The sequence below is a fragment of the Agelaius tricolor genome, unplaced genomic scaffold, assembly GCF_023055355.1.
Source record: "Agelaius tricolor isolate 1412-34295 unplaced genomic scaffold, bAgeTri1.0.p SCAF_2, whole genome shotgun sequence".
Lineage (NCBI taxonomy): Eukaryota > Metazoa > Chordata > Aves > Passeriformes > Icteridae > Agelaius > Agelaius tricolor.
In genome coordinates this window covers 80,664,091-80,691,768 of record NW_027269262.1, presented here as the reverse complement: position 1 = coordinate 80,691,768, position 27,678 = coordinate 80,664,091, and positions in this window count along the sequence as shown.

Here is a 27,678-nt window from a genome sequence, read left to right as displayed (position 1 = left end):
TCACCAGCCACCAGACCAAATAGAAGGATAAGGTCAACAGGCAAAAAACAGACACAGCAGGAATTATTTCATTCATTGATCTTGAAGGTTGGACACTTTGAACAGAGTATTGTATAGATCGTTTTCCTTAATGATTCATCAATATACATAGAAAAAAAAATGCAGTCCTTTACAGAAAAGATTAATTTATGTGTCAGTGTCCCATTGTCAGGGGCAAAGAATGGATTGAATCTGTTAGTAGTTCTTTTACCAAAAGCATAAAAAATATACACAGATTTGGTTCTTTCTAGGAAAAGAAATTACGGGCGCATTTGCAGCACTTATCCTACACATTATTCTACCTAAAATCTCCCTGCAATCAGCTGGATGAAACACTCCTGCAGGCAGGAAGTTAAAAGTGTCTTTGTTACATTTATGCTGTGAAGATCTCCTAGATAATTTTCATGCTATTCAGTAGAAATCTTACCCCAAGAGCCTAATACCAGATAGTGAAGTTGTTGGACTAAATCAAGTAGGTGAACCAGTCTTCCTAATTATTTTCATAAGTTTAGGATTGCTTCAGGACAATAAACTAATAAACTTACCAAAATATGGTTAGTAAGATGCTATTTATATATATTTTTATGACTATCTGGAAGACTGGGCTCTGTAAAGACACTTTAAAAAGAATGGTTGGAATGAAGATTCCTTCACAAGACTAATCTAAACATATTGCAACATCATTCAACAGTAAGACATACAGGTCTTAGATATCTGAAAGAAAGAACACTCATTGCAGAACTGAAGGATGTAATCTGATTTTAAAATAGCATTTTTACCATAGGAAAAAGTAGCCCAGAAACTGGGCATATTCATCATTCAAGAGACTACAAAAGCAGTGTGTTGAAGACTGTTGGAAAGCAGGTTTTCTGATCATTGCTGCTGGATATCTAGACTTTTTAATTGGGAAGTTGGCAAAAAAAAAAAAAAAAGGGAAGGAGAAGGGAAAGAGGAAGGGGAAATTGAAAGGAAAAGGAAAAAAGAAAATATAGCACATCATTATACCACAACACAACAATTAAAAATTAGAAACTGAAACACAGAAAGGTCAACTGGCTTGCCCCAAACAACTGACAAAGCCTGTGCCTCAGTCACTACTAGAAAACTTAACTTTAATGGCATTCATCTACAAGGTCAGTGTTCTTGTTAGAGATCCAGGTTGAGACTGTGTTCTTTTGCATTTCAGTAAAGAATTCAAATCTTGTAATACCATGCAACTAAATAACACAAACTCAGCTAAGTTTAACTATTTCTTCTCCTTTTTACATAGCAATTCTTTCAGTCATAACAAGTAAAATCCAACTGTGTGCTCACACTAAAACCCTAAATAATGACTGGGAGAATTTGTTTACCTCTCAGCATAGACAACTGAAAATAGCAAGTTTTAATGGAAATGCTGACCAGCTTTTCATGCCTAGCTCTCAATAATGAAAGATTCCTGTCTGGCTTACTCTCTCATTTCCATCTAACCATTTTTTTCCATTCATTAATGGAACATCATATAATTTAACAGAAATTAACCTATGTAAAGAATGTCATCCCAGAGGGATTTCTGGAACAAGGAATATTTTTCTATAGTTGGCAGTTTTGGTAAGAGCTCATTTTCTAATATACAGTAGTTGTTAACTTCACAAAGAAATGAATTCTCTTTCTTCAGGTTTTTAAGCAAATGCCCCATTTTTTGGCTTTTGTCTTGGGCTTGTGGATGTCTTAAATAAAAATAAAAGCACAAAATCCCACCCTCCAAGTTTCTGATTGCTTTTTATAATAGCTCAGTCCCTGAGGGGCTCAGCTTGTTATTGAAATTGTTTTCTTTAATGGGTATTTTGTGCTTTTCCCCTGGATTATTTTACTTACTTGGAGTGGTGAATGCATGCCAGTTCAAAAATCAAACACTGGGGCAAATGCTACAAACACATTGCCCAACATGTGGTCAGCATTTAGACAAGTATATAAAGCAGAGAATTATTCTGAGCACTGGGGAGAACACTCTTAATTCAGTGTTACAGCAGATAAATTATCTATCTCATGATTTAGATTATGCTGACAGTTTCATTATGTATTTCCAGTGCCCAAACATACTAATAAGTGTTGTAGGTTTGTCCCAGTTCAGTATAGAAATTAAATTCTGCCTTCAGATGAATGCTGAACCGGCACAATGAAGGGCAGATGTGCTCTATAGGATCTTGGCACTGTCAAGACACAACATCTGAACTTTGAATTTATTTCAAAAGCCTGAAAGCTTATTTAGCTGACACTTGGGAACAAGGGAGAGGATCTGATACTCCTCTCACACATGTTTTAAACCATTGTTGGATTTCTGATTTCATTAGAGTTACATCTGATTTACATGGCTGTCAGTGATGGGATACAGTCTGTATAAAACTGAATTAGAAATCTAAGGAATATTCTGCCAGATTTATGATACTACACCCAGCAGACTATTGAAGCTATAAACTGGGAAAATAACTTGCTAAAGGAAGACAGATCAAGAAACAATCTAAAGGGATGGTGGTTACTGAGTTAGTAAAGGATCAGCTTTCGGCCTGTGTTTGATGAATTTTTTACAAGGTTAGTGCCTAAGTTGTCACAAAGTACTTTACTGAGTGTTGTACTGAATTCAAAATATTTTGGAACCTCACAATTCCTCAATGGTCTCTTATCCTACGAACTGCTGATACTGCCTTTGTCTATGTCAATCAGTCTTTTGTAAACACATTCTGAAATTTCAATTTTCCATCTATCATCGTGTGCTGAACAAATCATCATAATATTTTAAACAGTAATGTATTCTTTTGAAATGAATCCATCAGAGTTAAAGTTTCCAGGTTATTTCTTCTCTTTAGGATATTTATTTCATTTACTTCATTTAGTTTATTTAGGCACTGGGCCGTGTAGCAGCCCTAATTTCCCAGTACAGTCAATGGAGAGTAGACTCTACTTGAGAAAGATTCAAAACCAAAAGATTTCTGGTTTATACATAGTCTTCTGAAATATCTGTCTCTCTGTGTTAACTGGATTGGTTCAGTTGCCCACATAATTAGCTGAACTAGGTTTGTCTGACCATGTGTTGCCACACTTAATCTGATGTTACAAATTCTTATTATGAAACTTCTAATTTCCTGCACAAATTCTTTCATCAAGTTGCTTGTAGCTGTTGGAGTTACAAGAGTATGTACTTAATTTCCTTCAACTACCCTTTGGAAGAAAGCACCTTATTCATTGCATTCCCTTAGTCATGATCTGGTTTGCCACTTTTATAGCAAAGTCAGTGGACTTGCTGGATGAGTAAAATCAACTTTATGTTTTCAATTTGTTAGGACATCTCACTTTAGACAGCATTAAAACATTTGGAGTCACTGTGATAGTATTCTTCAAGCCTATGAGACATTGTCAGGAGAGGACTTACAGGTTCTGTGGGAAGGGAGCAATCACAGTTAGGCATTCTTAGATTCTGTAGTAATTTTAAGACAAGCTCAGTCTCTAGATCATACTGGGGCTCTAATATCTGTACAACTTTGTCTAGGCTTGAATCCTGAAGTTAATAGCTAAGGTTCTCATTAGACTACTCAATTTTCATGTTACCCACAAGAAAACTCAAAGCACAACTGCTCAAAATTGTTGATGCCAGAAAGCAACCTAAGTAGCAAGAGCAGTGACTCAAGTCCCACTTCTGTTTCATGTCAGAAAGATAATCTTTCATTGTAATCTTGACAAAAAATGTCAATACAAGTTTGAATTCGATTCCAGCAATTATTTTTTAAAAATTGCCCTGAAAGTAATTAATTAGGAAAAAGTTCTTACTGTTACACTTCTAAAGACAGTCTAAATGAAACAAAACCAGTCCACAATGGGAAAAAAACTGAAATTTCTGTTTGTTCTTGTGTTGCACCTTACTGCAAAAAGAACAAAACACAAGAATAAAACAACACCCTTTAGCCTAAAACACCCAAAATCCCCAAAGAGGAGTTTCCTGATATTGCTGTAGCTTTGCTCACCTGTTGTGAGGAGAAGATGAAATAACAAAATTTAGTAGTGAATGCATTTGCTATACTTCACCAGGTACAAACTGTCTGCCCACCTTAGGAGCAGGAACACTGAGGGAGATTGGGAACAAGGGGGATATGAAACAGCAAGGAGTGGCATGAAGGTGTTGTGGTCATGCTGTTGAAAACAATGCAGCTAATGAAAACTAAGCCAAAGGAATAGCCCAGACAGTATTTGAAAGGTGAACTTTGCTTCATTAACTCAAAAATAAATATTATTTTTCACTCCTCTACGCAGCTTAGTGACTGAAGTCACTCAAACTCTACCTAAACATGAAATGACATGAACTGCCCCCTTTCTCTAAGAAAATTAAGGAAATATAACTTAAGTGAGAAGGGAGATCAGAGGAGACATCATCATAACTTCTGGGATCAGTCAACATGCTCAGCCTATTTCCTCCCCAGTAGGGATGGCTCTTGAGTAAGAACCTTACTCTATGCAAACTAAAGATTTCTTTAGAGATAGCTCTTATTGGTAATTACAGCTTGTCTAAGTATCACTTCAAATTCATTATTGCATTCAATAAATTATCAACAGGAACCTTGTAACCATAACCTGTCACAGTTCTCTATGACCAGTATGTTTGTTAATGACTGGAACTCAGTGCGAGTCCTTCCAGGGCATTAGCAGAGCCTGGCAGCATCCTTGGAAAAATGGATAATACACCAGCTGAGAGTGGGCACACTGTGGGCACAGGACCCTGAAGAGTTGGTCAAACCCAGCTCTGATGCAGTGAGCTCCCTGTCAGTGGGGTCCTGTAGAGGGATAGAACATATGTAAATAAAGGTAGTATAGAAAGTAATCTCACCCCCTAGAGAGCTGCAGCTGAGCCAATTATTAAGGATTAGGAGCAGGCCTGATTTTAACCGGCTGCAGCTGTAGCCAGTAAGAAGAGTGTTATAAAAGAGTGGATTGGTGGGAAGGGGAGTCAGTTGGCTGCTGTGAGAACAAGGAAGAGTCAGTGCCTAGAGGAGCTGCCTACAAGAAGCATCAAGGAGGTAGGAAACTCTGGCAATATGGACCCCTTGTAATGTAGTGACAGTCGAGCTCTTGCACTGTAATGATAACAGGGTCCCTGTGGCAGGGCACTGGCAGCTGCTCGGGCAGCAGGGACTCATTGTTCCCGGGGCACTGATAGATGGATCAAACACACAGGGCTCAAGGACACCCCCCTTTTATGTGACATCTGTCATGGGGGCTGCTGTCAGCTGGAAGTTAAACTTTCCTGAAAAAGAAAAGAGGATTGTTCTCATCAGTCATACAGGGAAAGAAATTACTGGGAAGCACCTCTGACACATTTTCCCCCTCTCACCTTGCTAATACATTTTAGAAAAGCAAAAAGTCTCTTACTCCGTTGTGCAAAAATCAAAGGCCCCCTTGAGAAAATTTAACCCTGTTACTGTATAACTAATCTGGACAATTACACAAGAAAATTTCCAAAGAGACACATCTTCTGCAAACCATGGTAACTTTGTATTGCCTATCTGTGAAGGAAATGAGCACCCCTATCAGGCTGAAAGTGATTCAAAATCACAATGAATATTTTAACTTTCCACTTTTTCATGCAAATTATTTTGAAACTTTAAAATGACAACTATGTAATTTTCATTTTTCCATGATTTTTAACTCCCTGTATAATTTTTAAAGCAAATTTAAAAGCATTAAATCCAATATTGTTTACTGTAAAGTTTCTAATTCATTTTCTTGCTTGCTTTGGCAAAACTCTCATTATATATTCATCTGAATATATATATTATATATAAAATATATTAATACTGAAGTTCATATGGATTAAGTTATCAGTAATTTGCATCAGTAAAAATCAGTACTACAAGTATCTTACAGCATAAAATACCAATTCAACTCCCTTTAAAATCAATGCATAATACTATAAATCTGACAGGTAATATAGAAAATATTATATATAATAAATGTAGGTCATCTACTGTTTATCATTTAAAATGGACCTCAAGAGAACAGAAAATAGATATGGATTTTGATTCCAACCAATTTAAATTCTAATTTATATTCCAGATTAATAACAAATCTTAAAAATTATCTTGTCCATATGGCCATATGGATTTTTACTATTTTTTAATTCATAAATGTAATCATACAATTTTTCTTGCACGAGACATCCAAGTAAGAAAACATTCCCTATTTTCATATTCTTGCACATATTTCTACAATATTTATGTTTCAAAATTTGATTTTCAAAGACAAGAGGGGAAATGGTGGAATATATGGTTTTATACGTATGACAAACTATTCTGTTAAAACAATTGATTTTGTACTTGATATACCTATATGAAGCTTCAGTGTGGAGCACAGTTTTAAAGATGCTGTGAACTTGAATCAATATCAATCATTTTAGTTGTGTTTGGTAAATAAAAAAATATGAAAAGTTCTTTCTTGTTTGAAGGTCATGAAAGTAAGATAATGAAACATAAGCTGGACAAATGCTAGTAAATTGGAAGAGAGAAAACCACCCCACATTGCAAAAAACCTTTTTCCTTGATTTTTTATAATTAATTATCTTAGGAGGATAGGATATCTGTCAATTAGTATGTTAAATTTAAAACAATCTTAACTGAGACAATACTGCAATATGCATTTTAGTTTGGCAGTGGTGAGATGAAAGAAAAGTGTCATTTGTTTTAGGTCATTATAAAAATGGGAAAAGTAATTTTTACAGGCTTTGCATTGGAATATTTTGTTTTATTCCCCCCCCCCCCCCCCCCCCCCCCCCCCAGAAGTTTAGTTGCTGGCTGAATCTGACATAGGTTCTGGTGGGCTTAAACTTTTAAACTTCTTCATTTATTCTTCACATTCAATTTTCTACATGAAAGGCCCACATCCAAACTTTGCAGTCATCAGAGCATGCAGTCAGCTCAGACTTTGGCCTGCCACTTACACTAAAATGCAAAAAGGATCTGTAAAACTGGATTGAAAAGTAGTTTATAATGCTCTCTGCACCACTGGTCAATGTTACAACAAGGAGGATTTGCAAGATACAGCTTCACTGTCCGTACAGACCCATGCTGAACAGCCTTTGTTTGTCTAGCAGCTGGGTAGTCTACTCTGCATTTGTACTCTGACTGAAACCTAGAAAGATATGTGATTATAATTTAAAATTTACAGGAAATTTGAAAAATAGCGAATGAGTTTGAAAAAAGACCCAGAGAAGTGGACTGGTGGGCAAGCAACTTGCATTTATGTCATCTATAACATTAATAATTTAAATTTAAAAATGAATAGTCTCAGTAATATGTGTAGGACACAGGCTAATAATTATTAAAGTTGTTAAGGCTTGTGCTCACAGAAAGCCCCATGGGAAAGGCACAGCTGAGGGTTGGGCAGTGGGAATTGGTTGAGAGGAGAGTCAGCTGGAAGTGAGAGTGTGATTGGCTGGAGGAACACGTGGCTGGTGTGGGAGCCGGAAGCTGATTGGCTGGAGGAACACGTGGCTGGTGTGGGAGCCAGAAGCTGATTGGCTGGAGGAACACGTGGATGGTGTGGGAGCCGGAAGCTGATTGGCTGGAGGAACACATGGATGGTGTGTGAGCCGGAAGCTGATTGGCTGGAGGAACACGTGGATGGTGTGTGAGCCAGAAGCTGATTGGCTGGAGGAACACGTGGATGGTGTGTGAGCCAGAAGCTGATTGGCTGGAGGAACATGTGGATGGTGTGTGAGCCAGAAGCTGATTGGATGATAGGACGTGTGGACAGCAGTGTGGCAGCTGAGCAAGCCAATGGGTACCTTCTTTCTGTTAAATTCTCTTAAGTCTGTTAGGTTTCAGTGATGTCAGGTTTGTCACATAAACAAATTAAAGGTATAAAAAGGAGCTGATTTTTGCAATAATGATCTCCCTCGGATGCATAAGAGTGTCCATGTTGCTTTGTTCCCCACTGCTACAAATATGTTGTCTTTAAACAAAATGTATCAAATGCATATGAAAAATCTGGCATTGATGCATCTTATTTAGAAAAAGTCATACTTTTAGACTGAAAATTAGTATTCCTTTCTTTGTTAAATATAGACACATACATACCCTCAGAAACACTGAACAATGGCTGACTTTCAGACCTGCACTTTGTGGTATTGTGAATTCCAAGGAGGCTCTATCAAGAACCAGTCTCCTGTGTGGCAAGCACTCAGGATAAGTAATTAAGGCAGTCTGTCCCTGCAAACAGCCCACAGTTTAGATGCCATATGAACCTGGTGGAAGACACAGGCAGGTAGGTTTTCTACAATGTCATTAACTGGGTGTGGAGTATTGTTTTTACAAGCAATTGTTTAGCCACTCCTAGATGAAGAAAATTTGCAGACAGCACAGAAAAGCGTAAGAAAGGACTTTGTGCCTGAGGAAGGAAGAGATAAGCAGGCAATTGTGACTGCCACTTCTGATAGAGTAAAGATTGAACGTTGATAAATCAGCAAATGTGATAGTGTGAGACTAAATGCTTAGGGCTTGAAAGAGAGAAAAGGGCTGAAGATGATCTTGTGGGGAAGGGACAGCCAGAGAGAGGCAGCAAATGCAGGCAAGGCATGGTTTGATCAATGAACCGAGAAGCTGAGTCTAGCAGCAGCATATCAAATGAAAATTTGTCTCAATGTCCTATTTTACTCAAAATATATTTGCTGTGATAGATCCCACACTGTATATATGTCACTCTTGTTAGGGCAGGCTGCTTCCATGGCAGGGCTGTCTGATACTGCTGTGTATTATGAGGATTACTTGCAAACTTTTGAAGCTTAAGCTTCTGCATATTTTTCCTTTGGGTTTAGTTTGGAGTTTTTTTCACCCTTTCTTCTAAATTCCAGACTGTTCCACAGATTGAAAATGTCCAAACCCTATATCTGTTGTGTAATCACATCATTTCCACCAAGTGGGACACAATCTCCAGGTATTTTCCACATGTTCTAGTGTTAATACTGGGAAGAGGATGTTGTTCTGCCATTTTTAGAAGCTGCCTCTGTGAGTGGAAATGTGCCACGCAGAGAGAAATGGCAATTACTGTCTACTATTTCCTGTTATCTAGGATACTAACTATGATAGATTATTAGTGCTGAATTTCTCCCCTAAATGTGCAGTAATATCAGTTTGTAGACTTTTATTTTGTTTCACACAAAGTTGCATAATCCTTGTGGGAGAAAAATTCAGTATTACAGAGTTTATGCATTTTCAGTCATTTCTCTTTTTAGGATACTCTTATTTTAAACTGCCAAATGACATATAAAATCTGATGGATGTACAATTAAAATACAACTTTACTAAGCTCATTTTCATATGTCTTATAAAGTTTAGATTAATGGTGACTAAGGTTGTTAAATTGAGTATTGGGAAAAATGAGCAGTTAGCTCTGGGTTACAACATACTGATTCTCCAACAGCTTTTAACTTTAAAAATATCCAAAACCATCCTAGCCAAACAAACAAAAAATCACAAACAACAACAAAAAGCCCCAAACTCCGTCCTTTTTTCTTTTTTTTTCCTCTTCAACGGTAATGAAGGAGGAATAAAAGAAAGAAAAATAAAAAAGCTTGGAAAGTAATGATGTGAGCAAACCCAAAATGGGCTTTACTTACTTCTCTCTGTGACTTGTGCTAGTGTGCTGCTGCAAAGCCATTCCCCCATTTCCAGGACATCTGGGCCAATGGACTCCTAAACAAGGATAATAAACCCTTGGAGATGGGAGCTGGAAACCTGACCTGCCCAAACACTGTGGCCTTCTGAACTCGGAGTGTAAGAAATATCAAGTGCTGAGGGGTTTGACCAGCAGGTCTGGCCCTCCTTGGGACCCAGCACTGTGTGGGTTTTCCTACCAGGCAAGGCAGAGTGAGCAGAAGCTCCCTATGAATCCTCTGCCTCTGGAGCTGCTGTTATTGCCAAGTATTCCAAGCTGTCCCGTGTCCCCAGCTTTGGTCACATCAAGCTGTACCCAAGATTTATCCCTTGGCATGGCACCTGAGCTGCTGCAGAGTCTGCCCCCAGGGGCTGCAGGAATTTTAGCATCAGACTTGGGACTGATGGGAGGAAAGCAGTAATACTGAGTGTTATACTCACCAGAAATTTGCCAGCTACTCTGTTTGGCTTCTTTCATGTTTTTAAAACTATCACATGAAAAAAAGTATATATTAATTCCAGTTAAATATTTTTGCCCTTTAAAAAAAAACTTCTCATTTCCATTTTCAGTTCCTGGACACAGACTTCAAAAACATAGCTTATTTTTCCCTCAGAGTTTTGGTATTTTGAACAATCTATATGAATTCCACTAAAAATTCATCAAAGACCTTGTGGACTTTTTTTCTCACTGTGTAGGAGTGGAGGTGAGGGGAGAAATATATTCTCAACATTCATTTTAAAAGAAATTATTACATGTGGGTTTGGAACACTCTTTTAATGCTACAAAGTGTACTCCACACCAAGGTCTATATAGCACTAAGAAAATCCAATATCAGTTTAAACACAAAAAAAGGAGTAAAAAGATAACTAAATATATGCCCCAACCTTTAAAACAGCTGAATGAAAATGGTTTCAAAAGTCACCACCATCCTCAATTTAGAATATAATTGAAATGAGTCAAATGATACTTTTTCCCTTGTTTGTACAGGGCAGAAGGTGCAAGATGCCTGGAAGCAGCATGTGAAGGCAGAAAGAGCCTTGGAGTACAGCTGCAAACTGAAAGTACATGAGGGTGTGGGGGAAACAGCTGGAAGCTCAAGAAGAAACAGGGTCATCATGAATCACACTTCCTTCCTAAACTGCCTCTGGAGCAGCAGGGATCTTTATTATGAGTTTAGAGTAAGCTCCTACTCATCCACTGCTTTTTTTTTCCTAATACAATATCTCACAATTTCAAGAACTCTCCATGGGAAAGCAGCCAAATCTGAAGGAAGAGAATATGAAGGAGGCATGAGAATTACCTTCAAATATGCAAAGAAGGGATCAGTCTCCATAGAGGTGGAGTCTAGGACAGCAACAAAAGAAAAAAAAGATTAAACTGCAGCAAAGACAACTTCTGTGAGATACTCAGCAGAACTTTTTAACAGTGAGAACAGTGAATCTCAATGATGGATTATTTGAAAAGGAATATTCTGGCAAGCTCTAAGAGCCATTTAGACAAGCATCTGACAGTAATGACATGAGTAGTGTTTATGCAGCTTTGGCACAAGATGAACTACATGAGCCTTGCTGATTCTTTCCAGCTCTTTGAATCTGTGTGCAAAACAGAAGTCTCAGCTAATCTGCATTTTCAAGTTTGTTTTTGGCAGAAACAAAGGATAGAAAAAGGTGAAGATGAGGCTATGACCCTTAATATATCTATCTGCATGGTTCCTAATGGTGGATTTTCTTTCTATGTGAAGAAGAGAGAACCTTAATTTGCATTGTCTCATCCAGGTCACATAGACAAAAGTCATTATAATTCAGTTTCTCTGCATTGCAGGATCAAGAGCTGAGTCAACCCTGCTGGGATTTCACCCACGTTCCAGAGAGTCTCAGTATTTCATATCTGATGTTTAAACTTCTAACCAAATAAAATTTCTGCTTGGAGATGTACCAGTGTGTGGTCAGATTTTATTGTGTTTCTGTTTGAAATTCACCCACAAGTCTGAGACATTCCTACATTTTAACCAGCACAGAGTATCTCTTATGTTGATCTATTTACCTCTTCCAGAGCATGCAAATGACCAGGATTTCAGTGTTTTTCAAAATTATTTTATACTCAATTCCATTGAGATCCACAAATGCCTTAGATTTATGCCTTGTCAGTAGCTGATGCTCAATTATTAATTCACTAATGTCTGCAAAGTGCTTTGAAGATGAAAAACATTACATTGTAGAACTGCTAACTAATACTTGGATGCTACTATTATTACTGCTGAAGCTGTTAGAAAATATGCTTGGAACATGTCCCCAAAGGCACATGAGGAGGAAAGGTCATCTGTGGCAGTAATTTATGCAGAAAGGAGTAAATCAGACTGAAATTCTAGAACTACAGTCTTTTTTTTAATGCAGACTCAAAAAATCAGTAGAGTTACAAGATCAGATTTTCTTTTAAACAAAGTGTGTTTAACTATTAATAGCTCAAAAGGGAAAAATCAATATAAAGAATAATTTAAAACAATAAGGTGAAAAGGACATCCCAGTAGCTTCTGGGGAAGGCAGGGCACTGAGGTTTCTGTCCCTTACTCCAACTACTTTGTCCATGGATGGGGAGCTGAGTTTGGATGTGGAAGAAGAGCCCTTCAGACGGTTACAGGGAGCACATCTGCCATGGCCTGGGCTCTCTGTGACTGCTGCTTTTGGCTTTTGCAGTAGCACTGCTGTGCCTCCAGATGCCTTTTCAACCCATCATGGCCTTTCTGTGGGGTGAGGCCAGAGCCCTAAATAAACACCCCAGAAGGTCTCAGCGCCCAGGGTTTTGCCTCCAGGCTCTGCCATCTAGCTGTAAGCACAGTAATGCCTTTACAGGATGCTCTGGCTTCCCTCAGGCCCACCCTTCAGCTGAGAGTTGCTCTTCCTTCTGCCTGAGATGTGTATGGAAAGGAGAATAGGCTTGGATTGATTTCTCATACATCACCTTCATACCCCACAGACACACAGTCCAGGCCAGCAGATACTTTGGTTTTGCTACACTTCACACTTATGTTGCTGCATTCCAAAACACTGTTCTCTACTCCCAGGCTGCAAATGCTGCTGACCAAACTGCTGCCGCTGCTGTAGAGCACCACCTTTGAGAAAAGCTTGAAAGGGCTGTTTGGCTCTGAGCAGAGACCAGTTGAAGTGATTAGATAAAGCTTTGACCCCAAGTGTCAGACTCCTTTATTTGAGCAGCAATTTGAAAAACCTAAACCTCTACCCTGAGCAGCAGAATTGAGCAGATGAAAACCCCACCAGACCTCAAACACTTAAGAAATGTGCAAGACAACCAGAGAAGTTTAAACACACTGTTTCAGTTTGTATTTGAGAGCAATGGAAACCAAACCAGACACCTCCCTGGCCACCCCCCCCCCCCAAAAAAAAACCAAAAGGTCAAGAGGAAGCTTTATCTTTGATAGCTTGTTCTGAAGCACTTGAGGCTTTTAATACTTTCAGTCAACTCAGCCAGACTAGGCCAACACTGAAGCTGTAATGCAGGCATTTAAGAACCTTACTTCTTGTAAAAATAAAACATATGAGTTGAGTAACACAATTTTAAACAGAGGATACTAGAAGGAGTTAAAAAAAAGACAATTGACTTCAGCCAAACCCCAGTTTTAGGGAATGAAGCCCTTGATAAGAAACACAACACTGGAAGGAATCTGGAACAAAACACTCAGACAGAGGCTATTGAAAGATGCAGCCTTTAACTGCATAAAACACATTTAGAATTTGGATAGCAAGGGAAGAAAATCAGTTTAAGTTAAAGCCCACAGACAGTTATTGAGACATGGTGGATATAGGAAATTTAAAACACAAGATATAAGGGATTGTGGAAGAGGAGATGTTCAGTGCTGACAGCCTCTGAAATGCAGCTCAGGAAGCAATATGTGTAAATTCAGATGCAAGCATAACAAGTGAAGATAATGTTTAACATCTCAAGAAAGCTGCAGAAAAAAACCCATATTTGCCAAAATGTTCAACAGCCCACCAAATAACTTTACACGGGCAAAGAAATTTCCCCTTAAAAGCAAAATATAATATTGCCAAAAAAGAATAATAGACTATCAATGTGTGGGGCAAGAAAACTTATTGGGTCTGGTGGACATCATTTCACAGGCTACAGGAATCAGTAAGGTTAACTCTATCTTCAGTAAACATGAACTGATGAAATCATGCATTAGCATGTGGGTGCCCAGTTGGCCCAGAGAGGAAGGTCTGCTGCCAGGGGCAGCAGGAGCAGGCTGGGGCAAGGGCAGCCTGTGGCACAGCTGGGGGCAAGGGCAGCCAGGGTGGGCAGAGCAGCAGGAGCAGGCTGGGGGCAAGGGCAGGCTGTGGCACAGCGGGCAGCCAGGGTGGGCAGGGGCAGCAGGAGCAGGCTGGGGACTGCAGGCTGGGGACAAGGGCAGCCTGTGGCACAGTGGGCAGCCAGGGTGAGCAGGGGCAGCAGGAGCAGGCTGGGGACTGCAGGCTGGGACAAGGGCAGGCTGTGGCACAGTGGGCAGCCAGGGTGGGCAGGCAGTGCCCTCTCCCACAGAGCAGGGCCAGTAGCAGCAGCCAAGGTCAGCCTCAGTCCACATGTGTGTCCATAGGGGCCAATCCAGTCCAGCAGGACATCAGTTAAGGGTCGGGACCAGGGGAGGAGATGTCTAATCTCAAATGCAGTCCTTGTGTAGAGTGGACCCAAAAAGGCACCTCATAGTTGTCAGGGATCCTTGTGTGACATCTGGCCTTGAGTGCAGGCAACCAAACCCCAAGGGGTGGATATGGAGGCTGCAGAGCCTCTTGCTACACCTAGAGCAGTAATTTCACATCTGTATCTCTGTGTAGTATAGGGACTCATTTTTTTTTTTTTTTTCTAATGAAAGCAGCAGGGGAAAAATACCTCTTTCAAGGGCATGCTGAAGTATTAATAGCCTAAAGTCTAACATGCTACAGTGTACATTCATGAATGAAATGTTCTTGTTCTGTGGTAGTGGTGGGAAAAAACTGCTAGGAGATTCATTAGAGCATCTCAGAGATGTCACACATCCTAATTTTCACATATGCTCCACTGCCATATAAAAACGAAGGTGTGGCCTGCTGTGTGGACTCCATCCCCTCTCCTACTACAGCCTAGCCTACAGGCACAGAGAAATTATGCCCCAACAGTCACTCAGTGAATGACACAGTCTATGTGACTTGCACACAAGTCTACATGACTTGGATAATAGGGGAAATCTTATTAACCTAAGTTGAATCCTACTATTGCTCCTGGAACATATAAAGAGGAGTATAGGATATAGGTCCAGCTTCACAAAACATTTGCTTTACCAGAAGAAAGAAGTTGAGTTGCTTATTGTGCAGTTATTTTATCTGATAGAAAGGTCCAGAATAATATTTTCTTTTTGCCTTGGCCTTTTTTTTCCAATGCCAAGACTTGCATGATGCTTGGCCAGCTTCTGACACACTGATGGTTCTTGTCTGAAATGAAGAGTGCTAAAATATCACTGGTGTCTTTGGGACCATCTCTTGGCTCGTGGGAAAAAAAGGCCTGGAGGAAAATAAGACCTTGATTCTTTATTGTCAAAGCGAAAAGTCAGGAGCTGATGCAGGAATGAGCTGATTTAGACTGAAGGTCAAGCTGATCCAGGGCCCTGTCTCTGACAGTACCAATTATTCCCCAGAGATAAAAGAGCAAGGGCAGAAAAAACATGCTTATCCAGTTAATGTGCTGCAGAGATATAAAACTCATGCACTTCACAGATTATTTCTGAGAAATCTGGTAGGCTACCTAAGTGAGCCAACTTGTTGAACCTTGGAAAACAGAGGTTGCTTCAGAGGTCTATCATAATTAAAGATAGATTGTTAGTGGAAAGGCACCTGTGTGCCATATTACTGACAGCTGGATTGTCTGATGAGATGTCAACGATGCCTTTGAATATTTCATGATACTAGAAATGCATTTACTATTTAGAGCAAGGATTTAAACCAAGTGTTTTAGCACTTTGAGAGGCGCTTAAACTCTGGCCCCATAGCAGTGAACCATGTAGTTTGCCCAGCAGCTGTTGCTGAAGCAGTTCCATTTTGCATGACATCTTTAAATAGCAATTAGAGCTGCGACTGAATCTGGGCTTCCCAAGTCATACTACAGTGTCCAAAGGATGAGGGTAACCTAGCATTATTTGCAGGAAAAATTTTCTCTGAATTTTGTACTTCAGGTCAGTCTTCTGCCTAGAAACCCCTAGAAAGCTACTGCTTTGCTATAGGAGTTGTCTGCAGTTACCATATCCATTAACTAAATGCACTCCCAGGGCTTTATAATGGTACATTAGGACACTGAACTCTCCAGGGAGAAAATGAAGCTAATGTAATGGCAAATGACTTTCAAAATATTCTATCCTGTGCCTTTAAATTTCAGACCCTGAAAAGAAAGGAAAAGAAAGAAGAAAAAGAAAAACATGAAAGGAAGAGATTAGTCTGTGACTGAAAATCCAGCTGTGTAAACAAGTTTAGTGACTTCTTTTATCTCTAATTGGTCTTATACATTGATCTTTCTGGTGCCAAAATCACACACTTCACATTAATTCTTCAGTAATATAGCATTATTTTCAGATGGGATTGGTCTGAAATGTCAAAATTATATGTGTCACTTGCAATCTACTAACATTTCCAGTTTTTTCCAGTGAACATCAACAACTGTCTTTACTTATACTACTTTGAAAGTCTGAACAGGAAACAGGTTTATACCACTGAAAATGTGAATATAGACACTAAAATTGTGTTAATAGTGCTATTCATTGCATAAGACTTAGAAGATACTCAGCTGGCATAAATTTTTTGGCCAAATTACATTAACTTCAGAGATGTCATGCCAGTTAATATGGTCACATAATTGGCCTATAGACTTCAGAAGATATCTGTCTCACAAATGCAGAACAGGCTGTTGTCTTTCCTGATAGTTTAGGACCTTTGAGTAACAAGATATTCCCATAATTATGTAGACTAGTCTGGAGTAGACACTGGGGTAGACATTGAGAAACTCCAGTTAGACAAAGAAACCATGTGTACAGGCAAATGAAAATCAATACTGATAAATGCAAGGTGATGCACACTGGCCATAAAAATAAATTAATGAGGCAACAAGCAAATGAACTGTCTGTCCATCTGACACAGGTCAAAGGCACCCATATGTGAGAAGGGGACATCAAGACAAAATCACAATCTGTGTGCTGCTCTGATCAGAAAAACAAATATTTTAGGTTATAAAACATATCTGGCACAGTGAAATATATAAAAAAGATTGTGTCAATATAGTGATGTAGTATTGCCTGCACAGCTAAAGGGGATTTGATAACATTACACATAGGAATGAAAATGTGTATGAGAAACAACAGGCTTCTGTTCTTCAGTCCTTCTATTTCTTCCACAGGATTATTACATAAAACTAGAAAAGTCTAAGTTTAGAAAGAATCACTGAAATACATTTTCCTGCTATAGATGACTAAACTGTGATTACCTTGCTACATCTGTGTGTGTGTGTGTAAAGCTTAGATATAACTGAGGTCAATAACAAGACTGATAACTAGTAAAACAGTCATAACTTATATAAATCTGGCATTAACTGATAATAAACATTATTTCATAACCAACCAACCAACCACAATTCATGGTTTAAGATAGCCTCTAATGTTTACAAATTTGTCATATGATAAATAGACTTTTTGCATTTAGTAGGTCCTTTGAGGCAGACAGTAACTGTGAGAAATAGGGTACTAGACTAGATTGATGTCAAATTAATTCAGTTTGCAAATTTCAATTTTGCTACCAATAATTGTTTTCTACCAGTACATGACTAGACAAGACCCTGAGTGACCTGCTGTAGTCATTCCTGTTTTGAGCAAAAAGGTTGGATTAGATTCCTCCAGAGATGCTTCCCAACATTAAGGATTCTTTGATTCTATGATTAAATGGAAGAATTCAAACAATTCTGCAGGACTAAAGTTGGAAGGAATATTTCTGTGCTAAAAGGTGTATGTGGCCGAATGTGTTAGAAAAAAAAAAAACACATTAGAAGAAGGATTTACAAGTTGGGGCTTTTTTTCATTAATTTACTCATAATGGGATGTAAACCAATTTCTGTGGTGTATAATAATCTGTGAGAGACAATTTCTTTCAAAACAGATTTAAATAAATTGTAGCAGACATGCATTATACAGTCTTAAACTGAAAAAGGTTAGATTTCAATTAGATATAATGAAGAAATTCTACTGCAAGGGTGGTGAGACGCTGGGGCAGGTTTTCCAGTGACTGATCTGAAAAATAGACATGACTGAGGTCCAATGTCAAGAAGCTTTCCTTCTCTGGCATAGTTTAACTATGCAGTGTAGATGTAGTTTCTATTGACTTTTCACAGCAGTTTGTTCTTCTATGAATATGTTTTGGTGGGCCAAGCTAAACACCATCTTTCCTTGTGGAAGAGGTTTTAGGCCTGGTCTCATCAGTTGTCTTTGATTTCTGTGTTGAGATAGGTTTGGTTGGTTTGCAACCACTAAAAGTAGATGCCCAGTCTTAATTTAAAAAATTAATAAAGTATACTGAAAATATTCATAGTTAAGAAGCCAGGAATATACATGTGAACTTCGCCGATTCATTGAGTTCCAAGTGTTAACAGTGATGCAGCTGAGGAAAGTCTTTCTCCAAAGGCAGAGCCGTGCCATGGGAGCCGATGGAAAATGCCCGTGAGCAGATTTCACCTGGGGACCGACCTCTAGAGGGCAACACAGCCACGTGAAATGGCACAGCAGGACCGACGGGGCACTGCAAAACGCTGCACCCCGATCAATACAGGGACGTAATCCTCCCTTTGTATCCTAAACCCTTGTTTATATAAAACATAGCTCAAAGGACAGCTTTTACAGAGTGACACATGTCAACAGATACCCCTTGTATGGTTGCTGTGACCATATTGTACCTTCTGTGGCATTCAATCATCACCACAAAATACATCACCTTCCATCCAAAAAATGCATCCCTTGAACTTGAAACAAACACAAATCTCTACAGGCATTCAAATTTCTTTTTCTCATGTAGAAGATTAGAATGCCATACTTGGACCTCTAACTGAGTCTGCAACAGCCCCAAACTACTGATCCTCAAGCCCTTTTTTGAAAGCATTCCCAAACCCACCCTCATTGTGTGTCATGGAAAGCATCTGCATTTTATATTGGAAAAATAAAACATATAAAACATATTGTCTGTGCTTCACTTGTAAACAAGCAAATCCTATTATCTGAAACAAGGATTAGGCCTCAAAGTTCTTTGTTAAATAGGTAATGTTATATATATTTTGTTTGCAGTAATAAAAGAGCAGAAATGGCATATGATTACTTCTCTCAGAACACTCTGGAAAGCATTCAGTCATTAGCTCCTGCAGCCATTCACCATGGACTCCAAACTAAAACTTCCATTTTCAAATGTCAATTTCTGATGTTAAATTAAATGAAAATGTGGATCAGTGTGATACATCATCATCTAAAGTAACTCCCAAAGAAATCACTGGAGTAATGCCATTAGTGCTGCCTGCATTCTCTGAAACATTTGTGTGAACTGAAGTGGGCTCTGTGCTTTGTTTCAGAGGCTGCCAGCTGGGATCTTCCTTCTGCCAAGGTTGTGAACACCCTGCCTGTCAGCCAGGGCGGCTCTGCCCATGGATTTGGGACTGGCAAGAGGCTGTGCTGTGGCTTGGGCCTGCTCCTAAAGCAAAGGTCAGGCTGCAATCCCTGCTGCAATCCCTACTGCAGTCCCAGCAGCTCAGAGCGCTGCTGTCTGGAGGGGGACTCGGCTAACGGGTGTCTGTCCAGCCATCCTGGCTGCCATGGCACGGTGGTGGTGGTGCCATGGAGGGGGATGGAAGGGGTGGCCACTCTACTGGAGAGAGCAGACAAAGCCAGTTCCAGCCAGCACCAAGAGACCTGCAAGACACAGCTGAGCACAGCAGCCACAGTGGTGTCACCTCTGGGATAACAACTTCCAGACAGGGCAGAGTGCTTCATTGCCACGTGAGGAGCAATGAAAAATGAGAGAGAAACAGCTCTGCAGAGACCAGAGCAGTGAGGAAGGAGGGGCAGGAGGTGTTCCAGGTGCTGGAGCAGAGATTCCCCTGCAGCCTGTGGTGCAGAACACAGAGAGGCAGCTGTGCCCCTGCAGCCCATGGAGGTCCATGGAGGAGCAGGGACCCACCTGCAGCCCCTGGAGGAACCCAGGCTGGAGCAGGGTGACATTTTCTGAAGGAACTGCATTCCAGGGAGACCCCATATTGGAACATGGAAAAATTGTAAGAAGGAAGAAGCAGCAGAGAAAGGACTATTATGGATTGACTGAAAACTCCTCACTTCCCAACCCCTTGCACTGCTCAGGATGGGAGAGAATTGGAAGAGTGGTTGTGAATGAAGGAGTGAAGTTGAGCCAAGGCAGAAATGGGATGGGGTTGGGGAAAAGTTGTTGTTTTAATTTATCTTCTTTCCTTCCATCCTTATCTGGTTTAATTGACAATATATGAAAATAATTTTCCCCAAATCTATCCTGGTTTGCCCATCATGATAAATGGCAAGTGATTTCTGTGTGGTTATCAGAACACAAGAGCTTTTTGATCTTATTTTCTCCTTCATACTCCCAAGAGAGAGGAGTGAGAGTATAGCTGGGTGAATATCTGGCAAACAGCCAAGGTCAACTCACCCCCCAAAATATTGAGAATAACCATGATTTTTCTAAGGAAAACCAGTATGATTTTACTGTATAATTCTTTGCTGTGCAAGAAGAGCCACAAACTAGAGGCTCCAGAGAAAAAAATATCCTGAAAGGATGTACTTCAAGCACAAACCTATAATGTCTCCAGTGAGATTTCGCTGGGACTGTCTCACAAAAAGGTTTGATTTGAACCCAAAATTCTTGTAGATTTTACAAATAGAAGAATACACAAATGAGTATTTTCAATCTCTCCCTCTTTCTTCCTATTTCATTGAGCTCATAATGCAATGAGTTGGAGCTGATAGACACTGTCCTCTTCAACTTATGCCAGAATTATCTTCAGGAGATACAACTGGATATGGAAGAGTTTTGTAACTGGTGCAATATTAAATCTTCTGGATATCATCCATTATCAATAGAGAAGAAACACAAATCTTTCACAATCCTTTCTGCTGAATTGAGAAATTCACATAATTGTATCTAATGTGGACTTCACAAGGAATCCTGATCTCCCCATATAGCAGGATTGTGACTGCAACCTAAAAAGAACATCTCGTGCCCATTTTGCAACTGAAGATCTATTACAGAATTGCTTTAAAACCACTTCAAAGACTTCTTATCTACATTAGTACCATCTACCTGGAAATTATCCTAAGAAAACAATGAGAGAGCTCCTATCTGCATATAGATGACCAAAGAGACACTCCCAGGAATGCATCTGGAAAATTCTCCACTAAACTTCACAGTCTCAAAATCTCCTTGGTTGCCAGAGTCTCCAAGATAATCTGAACCCTTTGAGAAGTTTTGAGAAACTCGTTCATGTTCTACTAAACACCAAGCACTGGCAGTTACCAGAGGTCTCCTCTGATCTCCTCTAATGGTGACAAAGAGGGGAATGACTTCAGGACGTGTGCAGCAACTTACAGATCAAGCTCTACAGAAACATTTCCAGGGACCTGCCAAGTAAATGGGAAGTAAAACAGGTGTGAAATTCAACCCAGTAGAGGGCAATAGACCCCGGTGTACATGAGCAACACTGCAGCCCTCAGTAAAACAGCTGTTTCCAGCCTGAACCTTGGTATCTGCAGGGGCTAAGTAGATGGGGATGGAAGAAGTCAGAATTCTGAGAAAGTCATTGATTTTCTCCTGACTCTAAGAAAAAAGCTGTTCTCACTTGCTCTGTCTGATAATCTTTTCTCTTCTTCATAGCAACAAAACTGGTCTCAAACAAGATCATCCCATGGCATACAGTATCACTGAATTTGGTTAGAAATGCTGCTGTTGAGCTGCATCACCTATAAATTGATCAGTGACAGGAATTAGAAGAAACATCTTTTGGTTGAGAGAAAGCCTTACCAGGGTAAAAAGTATGAGGTTATGTTGGGATGCCTTGGCTTAGAAAACAGTATTTATTTTTCACTTTTAGATGCCATTGTAGTAGAGGTAGGAATGTGTGGTTTATTTCTAAAAGATTAGTCTCAATTAATATTAAAGTAAATTCAAAAGACAAAAACTGGTATCCAGAAAATATATGTAAAAGACACTTGCAAAGTAATTTTTACTCAATAGGATAAACACAGAGAAGAAGAAAATAATTTAAATGACGGTGAATATTTCAAAGCCATGGTGGAGCACACAGAAAGTTAGCAGACAATCCTAGGACTTGTTTTAAAGACAGGGTCTTTCAAAGGAACTTTGAAAAAGACCTAATGCTGGTTACATCTTCTCTAATGCTGAAGACTGGACTGTAGCTATCAGCAAAGAGACAGGGCTAAAATGGGCTAAAATGTGACAGATCCCTCCCCAGTCCATCTCCCAGCTGCAGAGCTACTGTGTTTACACTTGTTGCTAAGAAAGTTATATAGCCAGGAAGACTCAGGGAAAAAACTATGAATGAAAAGTCAGTTGTCAGCAGAAAGGAAAATGAAGGCTAACTAAGAGAAGTGAAAGCTTTTAAGCAGAAAAAAATCACAGGAGAAGGTGTCAGGGATAATGCCATTAGCAGTGACAAATGGAAATCATTGATTAAGAAAGCAGTGAAAGCAGGCAAGGGAAAAATGTCTCTGAGCTTTTATTCAGCAGTTTCAGATCTTTCAAAGATTCCTACCACCACTTCTTTCAATTGCAGAAAATACATTAGGCATAATAAAAGCACTGATCAAATCCTTGTCAGCCTGTATAATGAGTTAGATCTTTCAGGAGAATTGCCTGTCTATTGTGATACAAGCCTAATATCTGAATATCAATGATTTACTGTTATTGTTTTGGCTAGATTACAAGACTTGGAAAATGCAATTAGAAGTTTCTGTACAGGCTGATAGCATTTTATATACACGTGCAGACCAAGGGGCCTACCTAGCCTAATATTCTGAATCCATACTTTGTACACAGCATCTTCCATTTCTGACCATGATGAATTTATACTTCACCCATTTTCTGAGAAGTCCACCACATTCCAGTTACTCCAACACTCTTCTTTCTCCCTCTGAGTCCATTAAATTCTTCAGCAGAAAGAGCTGAACTGAAATCAATTGAAGCTTTGCCTTTGACTTCAACAGGGCCAAGATTTTCCCCTGTTCCTTTGACAACCCTCACAAAAAGACTGATTGCAATTTAAAAAGCTGAATCCTAAACCCCATTTCTGCCAATCACACTTACCTCCTCAAGTAAACCTCATGTCCAGAAGCTATTAATTCTGGAGTTCCCAGCACATTCCTCTTCTGTGCACCTGGCTTCAGGGTTGAAGTACTTCAGAAAATGGACTGTCGTTATATTTTTTAATTTGTCAGAAATACCATGCTGGAGTGATATTAGTCAAAAAATAGCAGCAATAATAGGATAGCCAATTTTGTATTGAGGCATGCTATTTGGATGCTATTTGGAATTACTTGCCAGAGAAATTCTAAGAAATGTTGAAATTGCTGATAAATAGATTAAATAGATTTCTGAGAAACAAATCAATGCTAGCTTTTTTGGAAAGAGAGAGAAAATTACTGATAATTGGAGTGATGCAGTCAGCTACTTATAAACCATTTATAGTTAGTGTTATAGGGAAATACAATGAACTATGATACCAAATACATGATTTTTTCATTTTTCCTCCTTTTTTTAAAAGACACGGGAGTGTCACATGTTCTCCCAACACTTAATATCCCCAGAACAACATAAAATCGATTTTTTCAACTTAAACCAGAATTATGCCATTTCCAGCTAAACCAGGGTGATGTCATTTATCTTTTTTTTTCCAAAACAACTAAGAAAACAATCAAATGTCTTAAATGAGAAGGTGACTGCAGACAGTCTTTGCTAGTTTCATCCACTAATGAAGTGAATAGCAAGTGAATAGCAACAATGTTTGACATTTCTATCAAGTCTTTCATCCCAAATCACCTTAATCAATTTCATATCCATTTAGACACATCTTTTAGCACTTACATATGACTGAAATCAAACCACGGAAATTACACATTAACAAAAAAAAGTGTGTTTTATTTTGAAGTTCAAAAGGGAAAGGATTTTTTTTAGCAACTGAAATTACATGGGAAGATATTCAAGAGGCTGAACAGACACTCTGTCTATGATTACACTTGTAAAAGTCATGGCAGAACATTATTTCTCAAACAGATGAAGTATTTGGGGCCTTAGGATTCTTTCCTATTCCGGTGAAGATGATGGAGGGAGGCCCTGCAAAAGCAGATCCATGTTATGAAGCTTGTTTGATCCAATCAAACAGGTAAAGATTTTCCCATTTAGGCTTCTTTTTTTAGATAATAAGCTCCTCCTTCTTCCCTCCTTCCCCCATAATTAAAATAAACATTGTCTGAGTGGTGACAATCCATTGATGTAGCAGCTTCTTTTAAGCCCTGATCCTTTAAAAATATGTTCATATGCTTAATATGACTAATTCCACTAATAATATAAGATATTTATAGAAAATTTAATTAAGTGCTAACAATTATCACCAATAAAATATCTGAATTTTACAAATTTATCTACAGTATATTGGAATATTATGGACAAGGTTAAGAAATTTCTGTTCCTTTGTCTCAGGTTTGTATTTACAGTGGTTGAAACAGAATAGAAATGTTTTCTGATTTAATTAAATAAATAGAAAGGGTATGTCCTCAGCCTAGCTTTGTACCTTTTATGGAAGTTCAACTCCTTGACTTGTGAATTGTTGGGAAAAATAATTTCTACTAATCTAGAAAAAGAATTTCTTTAATCATCTAGATGTCTTCTTAGTCTAGAATTATTCCATTTTAGTCCCATTAAGTACTAGAACACTAAATTCTTAGGACATCTCTCTCTTTTCCTGGAAACATTAGATTAAAATCTTTACCTGAACCAGCATACAAGGACTTGAGAATGTGAACAGTGAGAAGTCTGGCAAAGCCTATGTTTATAGAAACATTTTTCTTTACACCGTACTTTTGGCAAAAGTAAGATGTATCAAAAAAGGTGAGCCTGTATCATGTTGCAGCAAATGAAGATCTGCATTCACTCAAATTGGCAGAGCCTCCAGGTTCACTCTCTGGTAAATGAGACAGATATGCAGGACTCATTGGGGCACATGTCATGCCTATTTTTTTTTTTCTTGAATATTCATCTGACTTAGAAAATTGTATTTGCCATCTGGAAAATACTTTGTCAAATCAAAGTTAGCTGATGGAAATGAAAGATGAAACCAGAGCACACTGCTGAGGCTGATCTGCCCAAGATGGCAGTACTGAAATGCAGGCAGCAAAAAAGGCCAGGCAGCATAATTTGAAACACTGACCAAAAACCCCAGGCTGTTGCATGTAAGTGTAATCACATCATTGTTTCCATTATTTCAGATGTGCTTAAAAGTTTTGGAGAACTGAAAAACTTAGTGACAATGCATATATTATTAATGATTGCATAGATAATTTTGTGTACTTTTGTTAGTATCCAATTCTGTTAGTTAGAAAAACTATTATGGGAAAGAAATAACTAAAACATGATTATTTATAGAGGAAGATCAGTCTATTCAATTTTACATAATCTTTGGATATTAGAGACATCAAACTTGGAGAATATTATTAATATACTCCAGGGACTGTGGATAAATAATAAAATGGAAGAATTCTTTTTCAGTGGAAATTTTTTAGTGGTAGAGTAGAGCAACAAGACAAGGATAAAGAAGTTGAGAACACTTATTGAGATTTAGAGAATAACAATGGTCCTCTAGCAGATGTTAAAGTGAATAAGCCCGAATGAATTCATGAACATGAACAAATCCATATACACACAGACATTCATATAGCCCTTACCTTTGAATTCAGTGTTTAAAAAGCTTACCTGGATTAAATATAGAACAATGGAATATCATATGAAAAATAAATTCTTTCTGCTGATCTAGGTAATTTCATTTAACTTTATATCTTCATGTCACAGTATCCATTTTACTTATATTCCACTACTGGCAGCTATGTCATTTTGAGACAATAAGATGTTTTTATAACTATATACCAATATTATAAGTTTAAGCAGTATTCTCACAATGAATGCTCAGATCCTGCCTTTTTGAAGGTAGGAGTACATTAGAAGGGCTGGGAAATTGCTTGTTCTTTCTCTAAAGTAGCAAGAGGGAAGGCACACATACAAAAGAGAAACCAGCCAGAAAATTGCAAATTCCAGAGGGAACTGCAAAGCAAACAAAAGTAAAGGGAGGATTGTCAGTTTCTGGTAAAGCCAGAAATTGGTCCAGCAAACTTCCCTTTGGCCATTATTGGCAAACCTGTTTCCCTTGTGCTCTGCTCTGCCCAGGCTTTATGAATTAAAGAAGGTTGGGTATAATCAATACTTAAAACAAGAAATCTGTAAGGAAACCCATAATTTACATGAAATTATCTTGATTTGCTAAATCACATCAGTTCTTTGGGTTGATAAAGTGAGGGTATACTGTGACTCTAGCAGGTATACAATTAGTGGAAATGGGAAGGTGTGGAAAAGATTTTAAAAAATCAAGGTGTTACATTCCATTCCTGATATCTCAGTAGTGCAATGGGAAAGAGGGATATTCCTTAGTTCAGCGTGTATCTAAGTTGGTTTTCAATTCCATTTAAACAAGTTTTAGGAACCTCACCCAGAATGTTTTATGGAAAGCTACATTCAAGGGGCTCTGAAGACTTCCAGTGAATAATCTCTTAAAAAATTTTTGCTTTACAAATAAACACTAAATTGCTGTAATCCAAATGAGAAGCAGGAATCAGTAGGTCAGGCTTGTGGTTTCTCTCACTTTAAGAAGGTAGACAGAGGATAAATCCTTCTTGCACACACCTGAAGATTCATTGGTATGAAGTCACAGACGTAGTAATCTGAGATGCAGGTTATGTGTTTGCTGTATGTCTGATGTATCTTTATTCAGTTTCCAAATCATAATAATTATGGAAGTTATTTAAAATATTCTAGGCCAAGATATTCAATGTGTTTCAGTCACTCAACTTCAGATGCATTATAGAGGTCTGATTTTCAGGAAAATTAGTTGCTTAGTTGCTGAAAAAGCAGCTGTAAATTATTTTAAAGCAGAGTCCCAAAATATATTCATTTTTAAAGACTATGTCCTTAAAGTACATGTGGAACAGTGCTACAGATCTGTAGTACCTGGCTGTTCCTCCTTCTCTCCTTTATGCTTTGCTTTCAGTGGGACCTCAGGGAGTCATAAAATTTTAAACTTTACTACAGAGGGGTAGGGATTTTGGTATTCAGCATTCTATAGCTCTAAATGGTTCCTGTTTCCTCCCTGATTCCCAGATTCCTTCAGTCCTTCACAAACCAAAGCCTGGTGTTGTTGGGAATGCAGGTGAGTCCACGGGGTGAGGGTGGGTAATAGGAGCAGCTGAAGGTGCCCAGCAGGAGGAGGAGGAAGGAAATTCAGCATCCTCAGACACGTCTGAGTGGGTGCTGCCCTGCTGTGCCCCAAGCACACCCAGACCTCCTCCATCCTCAGCCTCCCTGCTGTGCTCTCAGAGGTCACCTCAGCAGGGAGGGCTGGGCAAGCTGCCTGCTGTGCCAAACCTTCCCACTTCACAGTCCCATAAAGCTCTGCAGAAACGTGATGTCATCAACTGGGGCAGATGTCAAAATATGTCCAACCCTGCTGTTCCAGCTGTAGCAAAGGTTAGTTCTGCATGGGGAGGTGGGGGGAAAGTGGCTGCTTTGCTTGGCTTAGATTAATCCCCTACCCTGTGGCAATAAA